At 42.2% G+C, this 17,971-nt stretch overlaps 1 protein-coding gene across 1 annotated transcript in view; it reads right to left on the bottom strand.

Annotated features, from left to right (window-relative positions):
- Nucleotides 1-17,641, bottom strand: part of LOC126248492 (uncharacterized) — a 571,346-nt gene extending 553,705 nt beyond the window's left edge. Inside the window, exon 1 of the mRNA XM_049949523.1 lies at nt 17,376-17,641. The gene's annotated coding sequence lies outside the window, so the exon portion shown is untranslated. The remainder of the gene's footprint in view (nt 1-17,375) is intronic.
- Nucleotides 17,642-17,971: the final 330 nt, after the last annotated feature.

Consider the following 17,971-nt stretch of genomic DNA (forward strand, 5'->3'; position numbering starts at 1 on the left):
ATTCAATTCATGACGCTATCGGTTTCGGGGTCATATGATCCTTCTCAGTGACCCTCTAGAGATACATTTTTGTAAAGAACTTCTGAAAACTGTAGGCCTAACTGTCGTCTCTTTTCTGGAACCTTGTGAGAAATGTACGTTGGCGTCTACTCTGCTACCCTGTATCAAGAGACCTACTAGGGTTTAACAAGAGCAAGCTCATTCTAAATAGGTTAGCACCAGCAGTCGATTCAGCAGACGGAAGACAGTAATGCTAATCGTCGCAAATATTTTGTCTTGTTTTCACCATTCCGATTAAAGTTATGTTTGACTCACTGGTATCACCTAATTTCTTGTCCAGTTCTGAATGTTTCACTCACTCGATGTAATACAATTTAAGTTTTAACCTTATTACATACGTTAATAAGCCCAGAATCCGTCGAGATAAACAACAAACACATAATAAGAAACTAAGGTTCCGTAGATACGTTATCTACGACGCGTCATTTCCAAGGTACGAGCATCTGTGTACAAATCCACAACCAACCTGAGAGAGCATTATTCTTAAGAAGACTGCATTGTTAATTCACGTTCAGATGTGGGATCCATTGACCGTTTTTCTCTAAGGTACTGAACAACAAAGGAAATTGTTCCGAAGTGAAACAAGGGCTACTGCACTTCGTTTGATGAATATTTGCTTACTATACTCAAATTATCACTTGATAAATTATTGTATGCTTATTTAAAACCCTCTATTTTACAAATAAAAATTTATTCTACTTCCCGATTCCAAGTCACATTTCTCGAAATGAGTGGCAAAATAGATTTAAACTACGTATTTTCGACAGCTCCTGGATTTTTAATTTAAAGTGCTCCCCCTAATTCTTTTTACGACTGTTCTATACCTGACAAAGATTGCTTTCCATGATAGTGGAAACACGAATTTTTAAAACAACTAATTCATTTTCTGCTACGATGGGACAGATTTGTGAAGCGATGAATCACCACTGTTCCTATGAAAGACATAATACTATGGACGCAGTGGATCGACAAATTTTCGTATGAATACGGGAAAAGCTCTGTCCGTGGTGTACAAGAAAACGACGGAACATGGTGCAATACAGTACTGGAGTATATATTTGCATGTGATTGCGCTACGGAAGCCGAGAGACCGCTAGTCAAATGCTAATTCTGTTATTTTCCCACTACAACACTGGCTCTCGAACGCAAAAGCGCCGTAACATCTTGTGTATATTTAAAGACTGAAAAAAATGCGTAATACTAAAAAGATTTCTTTTCATATGCAAAGCTTACTGTGGTGTCACCGCCAGACACCACACTTGCTAGGTGGTAGCCTTTAAATCGGCCGCGGTCCATTAGTATACGTCGGACCCGCGTGTCGCCACTGTCAGTGATTGCAGACCGAGCGCCGCCACACGGCAGGTCTAGAGAGACTTCCTAGCACTCGCCCCAGTTGTACAGCCGACTTTGCTAGCGAAGCTACACTGACCAATACGCTCTCATTTGCCGAGACGATAGTTAGCTTAGCCTTCAGCTACGTCATTTGCTACGACCTAGCAAGGCGCCATTACCAGTTTATATTCAGTGTAATAATGTCTAAACAAGAGCGATGTTCTCCAATTGTGGATTAAAGTTAAGTATTCCAAGAACTACGTTCTTTTCTTTATAGGATAATTGCTTTACCTTGTTCCAGACCTCACGCCAATCTGCGTGAGCTTAACGCGTGCCTTTCGGCTCCCTCCGAGTGGCTTGGCTGTCTTGCTACGCCACTACACTTACTATGAACGTTTTTCAGTGTCGTGTACCAACCTGCTTCTATGCTTGTTTATAACGGTCCATATATGCGTTCCGGTTAGTCCCAAAATCTATACCGCACATGTCACAGAAAAGAAGTGGCGAAGAAGTTTGTGAGACATGTCTCACAGAGAAGGCAAAATTAGAACTTGGCGTCGAGAGTGAGTTCATTACAGACTGAACTTTAGCCCAGGTAAGAGAAGGAAGATTATACTTCAACGATCTGTCGACGACGAGTTCACGAATGGTTACAGCATAAGTTAAGACTGGGTAATTTTTATTTTAATTATTTATGTACTGGTTTCTTTAAGCTGGCAATATTAAACTCCTCACGTCCTCTCTTACATATAACTAGGAATTTTAGATATTTCACACTAAATACACTATCTGATCAAAATTATATGGAAACCCCTATGTAAAACGCAACTGACCACTAGATGTCACGAGATTCGGACCCACCGTATAAAAGTAGGTGGGGAGTACTACGCGGCCAGTAGAGAAACAATAACACCAAAGTGGGTTGTTCAGGAGATCTGAGACACTTCGAACGTGAACTACACACAAAAAGTCACCAGAGAATAGATCAATTTAGAATATTTCTATTATTCTAAAGCTGCGTAAGTCGATTGTTGGTACTATGATTATGGAGTGGATACGAAAAGGAACAACCACAGCTGAACCAAGACCAGGAAGATCTGATGTATTGACGGACAGGGACCGTCGAGCGTTACGGAGGCGGGTTGTGAAAAAAAACTGCATGAAATCAGGCGCCAGTTCCAAAGTGCTACCATGAGTCCATCTAGAACAAAGATTGTGGTTCAAATTGTTCAAATGGCTCTGAGCACTATGGGACTTAACTTCTGAGGTCATCAGTCCCCTAGAACTTAGAATTACTTAAACCTAACTAACCTAAGGACATCGCACACATCCATGCCCGAGGCAGAATTCGAACCTGCGACCGTAGCAGTCGTGCAGTTCCAGACTGTAGCGCCTAGAACAACGATCGTGCGCAGAAAGTTTAAGTAATAGAGTGCAAGTTCGAACAGCTCATCATAAGCCAAACATTTTTGTAGTCAGTCCGAAGCAAAGTTTGAGGTGGTTTAAAAAGCGGCGCCACAGGACAGTGGATGGCTGGAAACGAGTAGTTTGGGGTGACGAATCACGTTATAGAACTGCGGCAATCCGATGATAGGGGTTTGGGTTCGGCGAAAGGACTGGAGAACTTCACCTGTCTTCACGTGTTGTGTCAACAGTGACTTAAGGATCGGGTGGTGTTATGCTACGGGTATATTTTTCGTGCTTAGTGTGAGGTCCCTTTTTTTGCGCTTAACAAATATGCAAACAAATTTTAAAGCAATGCGTACTACGTACAGTAAAGGAACAGAGCGGAGACGGTGATTGATTGTGTCAGCACGAAAATGCACCCTGTCATAAATCAACGTCTATGAGACAATGGTTTGTGGAGAATGACATTCCAGAAATTGACTGGCCTGCCGCGAGTGCCAATCTCGATCCAACGGCACATGTTCGGGGTGAGTTAGAACGTAGACTTCGATCCAGACCCCAGCGTCCAACGTAGTTAACTTCTCCAGTTTCGGCTCTTGAAACACGTGCTGCCATTTCTACACAGACATTCAGATACTTCACTGAAAATGGCCCCATCAGAGTTCAAGCCGTCATAAAACCGAAGGGTGGACATTCATATTAACGTCCGTCGATAGGTGTTCGGATACTTCTGATCATATAGTGTATATTGCGAAAAGCAAGTTATAAATTATATCAAATACGGAATACAACATTTAGAGCTCACTGTAGTCCACAAAAGAACATACACTAATGGCCATTAAAATTGCTACACTATGAAGAAATGCAGATGATAAACGGGTATTCATTGGACAAATATATTATACTAGAACTGACATGTGATTACATTTTCACGCAATTTGGGTGCATAGATCCAGAGAAATCAGTACCCAGAACAACCACCTCTGGCCGTAATAACGGCCTTCATACGCCTGGGCATTGAGTCAAACAGAGCTTGGATGGCGTGTACATGTGCAGCTGCCCATGCAGCTTCAACACGATACCACAGTTCATCAAGAGTAGTGGCTGGCGTATTGTGACGAGCCAGTTGCTCGGCCACCATTGACCAGACGTTTACAATTGGTGAGAGATCTGGAGAATGTGCTGGCCAGGGCAGCAGTCGAACATTTTCTGTATCCAGAAAGGCCCGTACAGGACCTGCAACATGCGGTCGTGCATTATCCTACTGAAATGTAGGGTTTTTGCAGGGATCGAATGAAGGGTAGCGCCACGGGTCGTAACACATCTGAAATGTAACGTCCATTGTTCACAGTGCCGTCAATGCGAACAAGAGGTGACCGAGACGTGTAACCAATGGCACCCCATACCATCACGCCAGGTGATACGCCAGTATGGCGATGACGAATACACGCTTACAATCTGCGTTCACCGCGATGTCGCCAAACACGGATGCGACCATCATGATGCTGTAAACAGAACTTGGTTTCGTCCGGAAAAATGACATTTTGCCTTTCGTGCACCGAGGTTCGTCGTTGAGTACACCATCGCAGGCGCTCCTGTCTGATGCAGCGTCAAGGGTAACCGCAGCCATCGTCTCCGAGCTGATAGTCCATGCTGCTGCAAACGTCGTCGAACTGTTCGTGCAGATGGTTGTTGTCTTGCAAACGTCCCCATCTGTTGACTCAGGGCTCGAGACGTTGCTGCACGATCCGTCACAGCCATGCGGATAAGATGCCTGTCATTTCGACTGCTAGTGATACGAGGCCGTTGGGATCCAGCACGGCGTTCCGTATTACCCTCCTGAACCCACCGATTCTATATTCTGCTAACAGTCATTGGATCTCGACCAACGCGAACTGCAATATCGCGATACGATAAACCGCAATCGCGATAGACTACAATCCGACCTTTATCAAAGTCGGAAACGTAATGGCACACATTTCTCCTCCTTACATGAGGCACCATAACAACGTTTCCCCAGGCAACACCCGTCAACTGCTGTTTGTGTATTTCAAATCGGTTAGAAACTTTCCTCATGTCAGCACGTTGTAGGTGTCGCCACCGGCGCCTGCCTTGTGTGAATGCTCCGAAAAGCTAATCATTTGCGTATCACACCATCTTCTTCCTGTCGGTTAAATTTCGCGTCTGTAGCACGTCATCTTCGAGGTGTAGTAATTTTAATGGCCAGTAGTGTACTTTACGTTCGTCAATATGTACAAAAACAGAAATTACAGAAAAGTACATTCAAACAATGAGCGCTATCTAGCAGCAGAAGGCATGAGGGAAAGGCTTGAAGGTCAAGAGGAGGGCAACATAAGATACAAATAATGAAGATTACATATTCAGAGATTGCCGAAAAGCATTTGATACGGAGCCCCACTGCAGGCTGTTAACGACGGTACGAGCATACGGGATAGATTCCCGTACATGGGAGTGGTTCGAAGACTTCTTGAGTAATAGAACCCAGTACGTTGTTCTCAACTGCGGGTGTTCATCAGAGACAAGGGTACCACCAGAGATGCCCCGGGAAAGTGATTGGAGCGCTATTATTTTCTGTATACATAAATGATATAACAGATATGGTGAGCAGTCATCTGCGGTTGTTTACTGCTGATGCTGTGGTGTACGGGGAGGTGTCGTCGTTGAGTAGCTGTAGAAGGATATAAAATGACTTTCCAGATGGTGTGATGAATGGCAGCTAGCTTTAAATATAGAAAAAATTAAGTTGATGTAGATGAGTAGGAAAAACAAACCCGCAATATTAGAATACAGCATTGGAAGTGTGAAGCTTGAGACAGTCACGTCGATTAACTGTCTAAGCGTAACGTTGCAAAGAGTTATGAAATGGAACGAGTATGTAAGGAATGTAGCAGAGGAGGCGAATGGTCGCCGGCCGCTGGTGGCCGAGCGGTTCTGGCGCTACAGTCCGGAACCGCGCGACCGCTACGGTCGCAGATTCGAATCCTGCCTCGGGCATGGATCTGTGTGTTGTCCTTAGGTTAGTTAGGTTTAAGTAGTTCTAAGTTCTAGGGGACTTACGACCTCAGCAGTTGAGTCCCATAGTGCTCAGAGCCATTTGAACCATTTTTTTTTTTTTTTTGCGAATGGTCGACTTCGATTCACTGGGAGAATTTTAGGAAAGTGTCAATCTGAAAAGGAGAAAGAAAGATATCGGAACAGTACAAAGGCGGGCTGCTAGATTTGTTACCCGTGGTTTCGAACAACATGCACGTAATACGGAGATGCTTCGGGAACTCAAATGGAAATCCCTGGAGGTAAGTTGACTTTCTTTTTAGGAATACTACTGAAAAAATTTAGAGGACCGGCATTTGAAGCTGACTGCAGAACGATTCTACTGCCTTCAACGTACATTACACGTGAGGACCACGGAGACAAGAGAAATTAGGGGCTCGTAAGAAGGCATATAGACAGCTGTTTTCCCCTCGCTCTGTTTGCGAGTGGAACAGGAAAGGGCTAGTAGCTGCACAGGGTATCCTCCGCCACGCACCGTACGGTGGGTTGCGGAATATGTAGATGTGGATGTAAAAGGAAAAGACGTGACTGAGTGAGAAATGGAAAGAGGATTAAGTGTAACTGGGAAAAAACAGGAGCATCTGTGTTTCTCTTTGACAAAGGGGCTGGTCATAAACGTTAATTTTTGGTGAAACATTATGAGGGTGACAGAAACTTCATCTTAAAAGCAACATGGCATTGAATTGCGCGCAGAGTGCATGGTACCTTATTCCACCAAAAGTGGAGGTGGCGGATGTTTTTGTTTTATGGATGGGCACAGCTAGATAAGGATCAACCATGGTCCTTTTAAAGGAACCATTCCGGTATCCTCATTGAGCAACATAGGAAGATCGTCGAATACCTAAATCTGAATGGCCGGACAGAGATTTGAGCCTCGCTAGCCTCAAGCTGAAGTCCTGTGTCCTAACCGATCACCTCTTCGTTCGACAATTGGAGGGCGAACTTTGGATCAATGTTTAGAGGAAATGTCTAGTGTTTGGAGAAAACTATCCACACCACTTTACAATTTTCAGGTTGTTCACAAAGATTAAGGAGGGATATATTAACCTCCAGCGGAATTGTTAAGGACTTAGATTCTTTCACGGGATTCTTGAGAGTATTTTGGGTGCAAGTAACTTTGTTTAACACAATCAGACAAATGAAACTTTCTGCCAGCACCTTAAGACATACAGCATTCAGCCGCTTTTTATATGACTTTATTTAGTCATGTAAAAATTACCTGCTTACTGCATTTCTTAAAGCAATTTAATCTACAGCCACGGAGCTGAATCACTATTACTACGCTTGATTAAAACTAGCCATGTAGTTGTTATATAAACAAGTACGAGTAATACCCTTCACCTCAATAAAAATGGTCCGTATTATGAGAAAGTAACATCTATTTTGTTGATATGCATCGCCAAATGATGTGTGTAGTTTGCTTATTTTTCCGGTGTTCCGTGCATAAGTGGACAGTGAAAGTAATGATTATCATACGTGAATTTCTACATAACAGGACACACTGATTTCCCTAAATGAAACTGTTTGCATATTTTACCAACATCGATAGGACAATAACTGTCAGCAACGAGAAATACTTGTGATTACATTTAACTGTCATAATGAAATTAAGAAGAACACTTAAAATATAAATTTCCCGAAAAGTAAAAAAGGATAAAAGTAAACAAAGGTCGTTACTGCCATCAGCAATTTTTTTGATACCGAAAACTAAACTATTGTTTTACCATTACATATTGGACTTCCCGCAGCCTTTTGTAAAATAAATAACGTCTTTGAATTCTTATGTTATGTTATTACAATAATATGCATATCAAAGCACTCCGGTGTCCGTAAAGAACTTATTGGATGACCTCTACTTAAATGATAAATTCTTGTCATATGATAGTAGCTGATGAACTACGAAAAACTAAAGTTCCACTTCTCGGTGTCGAGCCCTTAGGGACCAAAGAATTTCACGTACGTAATAAATTAGAGCGCGTGCCGTACTGACGTAACTGTAGCTAAAGTAATATCGTATTCAGCGTGCGCTGCCTCCTATAACGTTAAAGTAATGAGATTCTAATTCAACCGACGAAAAATGTAACCTTACCGAAAGCGAAACTGATATCTGGATGCCTGTCCGTGACCGGAAACTTTTCCAATAACGGCGATACGTCAATATCGTTCTGACGCTACAACATCTCTCTCATTTTTGTTGAGTTCTTTCTCTCTGATCTTTCACTGGAACAGTAATGTTTCCCGTCTTTTGACAAAGTCAAGGCAGACATTGACTAAGTAAAGGGAGGCATACCTTTTTGTAACAAGAATATAGCTTCAGTTTCACTTTAACGGCAAAATTTAATGTCGCTGCGGTTGCCATTGTATTCACTAGACTGCAGGACTAACACTTCTCACGTTACGGGCATAAGCCTCTTCGAGAGCCTGAGTTCTTACCTCACATACACTATGTGACCAAAAGTATCCGGACTCACCGAAAAAGATACGTTTTTAATATTAGGTGTATTGTTCTGCCACCTACTGACAGGTACTCCGTATCAGCGACCTCAGTAGTCATTAGACATCGTGAGAGAGCAGCATGGGGCGCTCCGCGAAACTCACAGACTTTGAACGTGGTCAGGTGATTGGGTGTCACTTGTGACATGCGTCTGTACGAGAGATTTCCACACTCCGAAACATCCCTAGGTCCACTGTTTCCGATGTGATAGTGAAGCGAAAACGTGAACGGACACGTACAGCACAAAAGCATAATGGTAGACCTCGTCTGTTGACTGACAGAGACCGGCGACAGTTGAAGAGAGTCGTAATGTGTAATAGGTAGACATCTATCCAGACCATCACACAGGAATCCCAAACTGCATCTGGATCCACTGCAAGTACTATGAAAGTTAGGATGCTCATAAGCGAAATATCACGCCGGTAAATACCAAACGACGCCTTGCTTGATGTAAGGAGCGTAAACATTGGACGGTTGAACAGTGGAAAAACGTTGTGTGGAGTGACGTTATCTACCAGCGTGTGTAGTGCCAGCAGTAAAATTCGAAGGCGGTGGTGTTATGGTGTGGTCGTGTTTTTCATGGAGGGGGCTTTCACCCCTTGTTGCTTTGCGTGGCACTATCGCAGCACAGGCCTACAATGATGTTTTAAGCACCTTCTTGCTTCACACTGTTGAAAAGCAATTCTGGGATGGCGATTGCATCTTTCTGCAGTATAGAGCACTTGTTCATAACGCACGGCCCGTGGCGGAGTGGTTACGTGACAATAACATCCCTGTAATGGACTGGCCTGCACACGGTCCTGACCTGAATCCTATAGAACACGTTTGGGAGGATTTGGAAAGTCGACTTCCTGCCAGGCCTCACCGACCGACGTCGATACCTCTTCTCAATGCAGCACTCCGTGAATAATGGACTGCCATTTCCAAGAAACCTTCCAGCACTTTATTGAACGTATGCTTGAGAGAGCGGAAGCTGTCATCGAGGCTAAGGGTGGGCCAACACCATATTGAATTCCAGCATTACCAATGGGGGGCACCCGAACTTTTCATTTTCGGCCAGGTGTCCGGAGACTTTTGATCACATAGTGTAGAAATTATCACCAGTGTGCGGTTTCGTAGCTTCTCTGTGCTATATCCCACAACAATGAATAGTCTATGCGCGTTGCAAGGCATTCGCCAGAGTGACCTGGCCTCCGCTGTTCTGCGTCTGTTCGTATTCACGCTTAGAAGCCGGCCGGATACGACGTGCCGACCATCCCAAGCGACGATTTCAGGTACTTTTTCACACACCCGTGTGAATGCTGAGCTGTTTTGCCAGTTTTGTTTCACAGAGACAGCATAGCATGACCAACATTTCTACGACGGTATACACACTTCAATTAAGCAGGAGACACTCTTCAACTGCGTTTAGTAATAGCAATAGCACATTAAAAGAATTACGGTTGTCAATTTTTATACTGGTGTTCTCTCGGCATTTGAGACTACTGACGAGTAATGAAAGTTCTGTTTTTTCTCAGGAGAACATGCGTTAAACAAAAAATTTCTGTTATTTCGGAGCGTATATCCTATGTCATCCAAGACAAGCACCTTCTTATCTTTTCATCCTGTGGCGTCTGCAATCAAGAGTATGAATGTGACGTTACGTAGAGGCTTTAGGCAGTCGCCAAATAACTCATAATAAAACGCTTCTATTTATACTGGGTAAGCTAGTGGAGTCCATACTAGATTAATCTACCAAAGTGCATCGATCGTGTACAAAGAAAAGAACCACCAATACTTACAGGTTTACATCCGTAGTAACATTTTTGTTAAGCTTTTACCTGAAGCTGCGATTCAGTATGCATCGAGAGGACTGCACGTGTGTAATCTGATAAAGGTTATAAACAGTGTGACCAGTTCTTCGTTATTGGCATCCGATGCACGACACCTCCGAGGCCATCAAAATAACTTTACGAAAAAAAGCGCACCTAACTTTCCAACGTTAACGGTAGAATTGCTGCAAAGGAAGACTTCTTCATCCTACTGGGAGTATTTCGCGTTTTACCTAAGACACTAAAAACATGCAATACATCGAAAGAAAGCGATTTTTCCAAGAGACGAACGCCAACAGGGTGACATTTCCTTTACAGTTAAGAAGCTATTTAGGGGTTCTCTAAGGCCTCTAAAACGCGAACACAAAATCTGCGACGGCAAGTCAGCTCTGGCAGATGATACTGTGGTGGGTAGATATGGGACGGAATGCGTTAGCAGCACACACGACACCTGTGTGACAAGTTCCATTTTAAAACAAATTTACCCTAACGATCTCACCGCGGTCGAACGATGACGGCAACGCTGGGAGCTTTAATCTGATGAACGTGAAGGCGCAAAGGCACAGTTAAGGAACAAAATGAGAGAAAAGATGCATTTTTTATTATCTGCATTTTCGTAGTTTGTATAAAGATATCAACAGAAAAAATCATCTGAGCTTATAAAAGCCGTCACACGCATACGGACAGTGCTCATAGTTTGGACTAAGCAGTTTAAATCTTGAGTCTTTTCCCAACGTCTGTAAGGAAGTCTCTGCGTCGGAAGACGGCAGAACCAGAAAGCTTTTTGCTGCCTGCCTACAGCCCGGGGCTGTGCAGTTCAAACAAGCTGTGTGTGCCCAAGCCTCTGGCGACCTTCAGCTCCGGAAATCTTTCTACTGCCAAGGAATCTGTAATCATTGAATGTCGTAACTTCCAATGGATTCACGGACCCATTCATATAAATGTACGACAGCGAGTCCTGTCTTTGGTCTTCAATGTGTAAAGAATTTAATGATGGAAATAATATCAAAAGGTAAAAAGAAATACAAGATTAAACACAACTGAAGATCGTCACTAATATCCAAAGGAAACATTCATGCATTTGATCTCTGGCAAATGAGATTTTACGCAGTTCCAACATTTTGTTGGGAAAGGACCAGCAACTTAAATTTGATAATTCTTTATTTCAGATTTCTTTCACAGGTTCGTGTATTTTATACTCGAGACTAGTTTCGAACGTAGCCACTCAGTTTCAAACCAGACCTGTACTTAAGGGCATATCGACGCAAAACCTCACCGACATACTCTGATAATATAACACGTCTTACAACACATATTGTGGTAACAATGTTATCCGAGTATATCGCGAGGTTTTGCGTCGATAAGCACTTCAGTGCAGGACTGGTCTGAAAATAAACAGCTACGTTCGAAACAAGTCACGAGTATAAAATACGCAACTGTGACAGAAATTTTAAATAGAGAAATGAAATTCTGATAACGGCCAGATAACATCTGAAAAAAGCATCATGCTGGAGATTATGTTGATGCTATTGGAGAAACCATTGCTACGAAATTACAAGACCTTCCAAAACAGTAGCGCCTCATCGCTCAAAAACTGACGTTGCCATGAAATTACAGTTACCTTCCACACCAGTGGAGCTTCATCGCTGTAAAACTGATGACACTTGCTAAATATGAAGTGAGATGCTTAAATTTATGTTGCAGACTAGTCTGAGAGTTACTTCAACAAAATTACGGCTGTTTCATTCTCTAGGAAGTGAGTCGCTTCCATTTGAGTAGATGCTCAAATTCACCAGGTATGGACACTGAACAGGCTCTGACAGGTCAAATTTAGTTAAGACACTGGTTTTGTCAAAAACGTGGGACTCTTTTTCTTTTAGTGACAATGTGTGAATTATCATTGAGTTTGAAACGGAATATTGTGTAATCTAAGTTTGTTTATTAAAATACGAACAAAATATTATTATAATTGTTCTTATCGGTATAATAATATTCAAATTAATTCCTTGTATTCATATAATCCCTACGAAAAGCTTCCTGAAATAGTCGAGCACGTTTCTGATGTTGACAAAATATTATTGCTGAAAACTTCGTCCGGTGGCCATGATCGTCGCCGTCAATCGCTATTGGGGAGAAATGGTTATCTACATTAAATATCTCTTTTCGTTTAAACAGAGTGACTAATAAAATCAGTTTAAGATAACTTTCTTCTGTGCATCATCAAACAACTGAAAACAATTCTAGGTACACAATTTAAGTATGTAAATACACGAAACACCGTTTACACAGTTCGCAGACAGAATTCACTCCCTTGAGCTTAAGGTTACACTTTAACAGATGAGGGTATTCCAGAAACGAAACCAAGGACCAAACTGACTAGTGGGTGCCGATTCAACAGCGAAACCGAAGTAACGTAAAAAATGAAGAAATATATCAAAGCTGTAGGCTTTATGATAAGGGCTGTCGAGGCGTGAAGTTTCCATGCAGTAGTGTCTGACAGAAAGACCACCATATCAAATTTTACCCTGGTAGCCTTTACTTTAGTTTTCTACCTGTTTCCGCTTTTTTTTTTTGTTTTGCTTGGTTCAGATATACAGGGTGAGTCACCTAACATTACCGCTGGATATATTTCGTAAACCACATCAAATACTGACGAATCGATTCCACAGACTGAACGTGAGGAGAGGGGCTAGTGTAATTGGTTAATACAAACCATAAAAAATGCACGGAAGTATGTTTTTTAACACAAACCTACGTTTTTTTAAATGGAACCCCGTTAGTTTTGTTAGCACATCTGAACATATAAACAAATACGTAATCAGTGCCGTTTGTTGCATTGTAAAATGTTGATTACATCCGGAGATATTGTAACCTAAAGTTGACGCTTGAGTACCACTCCGCTGTTCGATCATGTGTATCGGAGAGCACCGAATTATGTAGGGATCCAAAGGGAACGGTGATGGACCTTAGGTACAGAAGAGACTGGAACAGCACATTACGTCCACATGCTAACACCTTTTTATTGTTCTTTTTCACTGACGCACATGTACATTACCATGAGGGGTGAGGTACACGTTCGACCGGCGTTTCATAGGACGTGGAGGACGCATAAATTGGCAAGCCCGTTCTCCTGATCGTACACCACTGGACTTCTTTCTGTGGGGTACGTTAAAGGAGAATGTGTACCGTGATGTGCCTACAACCCCAGAGGATATGAAACAACGTATTGTGGCAGCCTGCGGCGACATTACACCAGATGTACTGCGGCGTATACGACATTCATTACGCCAGAGATTGCGATTGTGTGCAGCAAATGATGGCCACCACATTGAACATCTATTGGCCTGACATGTCGGGACACACACTATTCCACTCCGTAATTGAAAACGGAAACCACGTGTGTACGTGTACCTCACCCCTCATGGTAATGTACATATTCGTCAGTGAAAAAGAACAATAAAAAGGTGTTAGCATGTGGACGTAATGTGCTGTTCCAGTCTCTTCTGTATCTAAGGTCCATCACCGTTCCCTTTGGATCCCTACGTAATTCGGTGCTCTCCGATACACACGATCGAACAGTGGCAGAGTGGTACTCAAGCGTCAACTTTAGGTTACAATATCTCCGGATGTAATCAGCATTTTACAATGCAACAAACGGCACTGATTACGTATTTGTTTATACGTTCAGATGTGCTAACAAAACTAACGGGGTTCCATTTAAAAAAACGTAGGTTTGTGTTAAAAAACATACTTCCGTGCATTTTTTTATGGTTTGTATTAACCAATTACACTAGCCCCTCTTCTCACGTTCGGTCTGTGGAATCGATTCGTCAGTATTTGATGTGGTTTACGAAATATATCCAGCGGTAACGTTAGGTGACTCAACCTGTATTAAATGTATATTTAACAAATTCAATCGAAAATTTAAAATTTTCCTAAAACATGTACCATTGAGACATGAGAATCGTGCTGTTAAGCATAGCGGTTAAAGCGGATGATTTCTATTCAGAAAGGACGTGGTTCAAATATTCATTCAGAAACACTGATATAGGTTTCAGGTGATTTATCTAAATGATTGCAAGCGGATGAGGTTGTGATTCCTCTGCAAAGCCCACATCTCATGGAATCATTCCGCACGGGAACTGCACGGTGTGATTGCATGAATACTCAGTACCATATCATGCAAATATAATTGGACATTACAACTACAACATACTTTTAATTTAGAAGGTTATGATCGCACCGTCGGTGCATTTAGCAAAAAGAGATTTTAACTAGCTGATAATTTTTCCTTGGTTGGGACCACAAACATAATTAAATTTTTAAACTATAACACTGTCGCAGTAATCTGTATGTTTTTATTATTTGCACGAACGTGATTTCGGCTTATGGTCCATTATCATGGGCAACTGGGAAAGGTACCAGTACATATCAGACATGTCTGCCTAACACGTCATCGTCAAACATATGAATTGTAATGTTAGACGACGACGTTACGCCGACATGTTACATATATTGGGATCTTCCCCAGTTGTCCTTGATAACTGCTAAAAATTCGAAATCATGATAACTAAATAATAAAAAGCATAGAGTAAAATGGTGGCAATGTTGTCATTTAAAAAAAATTATAACTGGTTCTTGAATATCACCGATGTTTAAATGTTGCTCGGAGAAGCAGCATTTCCATTTCTCGGACTGGCAGCTATCGCCTGAAATTTACTGTGAAATTTCAGGAGGAGGTTAAACATTGCTTGACAGAGAAAGGCTTTTCGAACGTTGAAAATATGCGTAAACATCTATATGATAGATCAGAAGCTGTAGACATGATGCAGAATACTGCATTGTCTCGACAATATCAAAAATAATTTTGGAAGCACACCTTTGCGAAATACCTTGATATGATGACCCACTCTCCTTTCGATAACGAGCTCACTTATAGATTTTCCAGCGTGGGAGCAATCATCGACCGTAACACTGAGTGCTTTACGGAAACCACTAGAACACTTAAGTAGACAAGCCATACTATAGGAGATGGAGGTGGGGTGGGCACAAATAATGAACAGTTATTGTTGAATAAATAATAAAACTGATGGGCTGTGTTGCCCTGGAGCAGCAGAGCGCGGGACGTTTCCTTAAATGCCAGGGCCGAGCCCTGCAAAACCTGAGACCGGCCTGCGGCTGGCAGCACCGTTACTCTAGGCTACCCAGCAAGGCCTTGCAGTTTTCTTGCAGGTAACGCCATTTTTTGTCTACATACTTTCAACGGAAAACTGAGCGCTACGTATCCTAAATGAGTGCCGCAAACATCTTGGAAAAAAAAAATCATTAACTAAATCAAGCTATGATGCTGATGCTTGAACAGTTCTTTTTCAGTAATAGTAGCAGTAGGCGACTTCCAATATACAGCCGGTTGACTAGGAAAAATCAGAAGCAAAGAATACATATTTGACACATTATTTTGACTTTTTGCAAAGGGTTTACAATGTAATAGAGCTTTTATTTTTCTAATTAACAGCACATTATTGTGAGACTTTACGACGCTATCGATTGCATACTGGTTTCCCAACTACTAATGCTACGCACTAAAGAAATAAGAATTGTTCGTTTTTTAACCGATAGAAGTAAAAATTTTTCTGTTGGGTCCAGAAATACAGAATTCCAAACAGAAAAATCTTTATAAGCAACAAATGTCTCTAGTTCACAATACGTTTAATTGACAGCTTCAGTAATAAGCAAGACATCGCTTTCCAGCTGCAAGTGGTGGAAATATGTACTGGTCCTGTTTTTTTCTTCGTTGTGTGTTAGTTAATAATGCATTAAGTGGTTCGTGCTCCCTAAAAGGAAGGCAGAAATGAGCTTCCTGTGTGTGAAGGTTAGTCCATTACGTCATAGGCTGTAAACTTTGTTTTCTTTCTTTAAAAAAAAAAGTTTATAATACAGATGAAAAATGCAATTCGATAACAAAAAAAGTTCATTATTTATGCTGGAAGTGTACACACATTACACGTAGGGAACGTTTCTCCCAAAACAATAAAGATTTACACGATAACATCTATTTGCTAAGAGTCCTCATTCGGAGTTTACAATTACAATAAAATGACGTATCCACATAATATTAGCTATACATATGAGTAATTAGACTTAAATCTAACACTGATAGTATGTACAGTACACAGATCTACATATTGTTCGCGTTATGAGACGAACTTAAACCAGAAAGTGATCTTTGCTGCAACTTTACTTCTTTGTTGTCTGTAACTATGTCACTAAACCCGCGCATACGTTTGTCACTCATTATTCCTTGCGCTCACGCTGGCCCATCGTTATCGTTGCACACGACATAGCAAAAAAAACTGGAAAATGTGCATGTGTTTGCAGATTACAACTATGCATTCGCTTGAGCGCTTTGTTGCCGTAGTAGCTAAGCAGTTGCAGTGTTGCAGCGTGCACTCGCAAGTAACAACACAATTTTTGATTGTTTTCTTCGGAGCTCTTGACAGACACGGTACGAAATGCATAGAACCCACATCGATTTCGTTTTCTTTTTGCGACAACATTACACTCTAAATAGAAAATGCACTACGAGGTAACTACGTGGCGCCCCTTTAGTCGAGTGGGTTATTTCGCGGTGGCTAAAAGCACACGTAGCGATTTTATTTCCAGCGTTCTAACAAACTGGCTTCAGTATGCGCTACTGATCAATAAATGTCTTTGTAAGATCAAAAGCAATATTAAGAGGAAGCGCGTTTCTGACAGCTACTGACAATGCCACACGCTGGCACGACGGGCGCTCCGACGGTGACTTCAATTCCTACGACTACTGGACGACAGTAGCAACTATTTCCTTCGTATGTCACACTTCCAAGCAAATAATCCTGCACAAATGGTCTTAGTGATATCTCTAGCATTCAGGGAAATCATTCTCCTTTCGTTATGAAAACTGAGCGCACTCACAAACAACGAAAAATTTGACTATGACGGGTGACAACAGGTTGTTCATAGTCGGCAAAGTCTGTGTAACGAAGAAACTTCGACGAACAGAAATTCCCGAAGGTACAACAGATGCAGCGGGAAACACCTGTTACGTCAGTTTATATGATCTGTCATTGAAACACCTGTTAACTGGAAGGCGCCTAAAATTTTCCGCGAAAATAAGCAACAAAGTCCAGCAGCGTAATTAGAAAAAAATAGTAAGTTACCTTGCCATTTACTTCGACTTCCGCGTCTTCTGCAGCGACACAGCTCTAACCGCACGGACGTCTACTGTCAAAACTTGGCCCGCTGTTGGTGGCTGGACCATGCGGCGCGCGAGAAAGAAAAGCGTCTGCGCTGTTGCGGGCAAGTTGAATGTCTTTTGCACTACAGAAGAAAGGTACCGGGCAGTGTCACTGCTGTCGCTCGACTGACGCTCCCGTCATCACGCGCCGCGGTCGGATTAACGTTCCTCACGCTTGGCGATGTACCATCTGACTGCACCTAACCGCACGTTTACGATGAAATAACTGTTATTTGTGGGCAATGAGCTCGGCTGCGCTGAAAGAGCTCGGCTGCGCGCAGAGCCATCTACCGTCGCGCCGCGAAGCACGCAACCTGTCCTGCCATCTGCTGCTGATATTGAACATTACAAGACCCACGCTACATTAAGAAGTTAGCCGACTTCGCTACTACGTGACGCACCAGTACAAAGCACAAATGGTTCGACCGATACGAGGGATACAAGCTTTGATGTCGTTGTGCTTAGTTTTTTCATTGAATCAAATATGTTCCTTTTTTACTATACAAATAGTTCATGTTT

This window comes from Schistocerca nitens, chromosome 3, assembly GCF_023898315.1.
Source record: "Schistocerca nitens isolate TAMUIC-IGC-003100 chromosome 3, iqSchNite1.1, whole genome shotgun sequence".
NCBI classification, from domain to species: Eukaryota; Metazoa; Arthropoda; class Insecta; order Orthoptera; family Acrididae; genus Schistocerca; species Schistocerca nitens.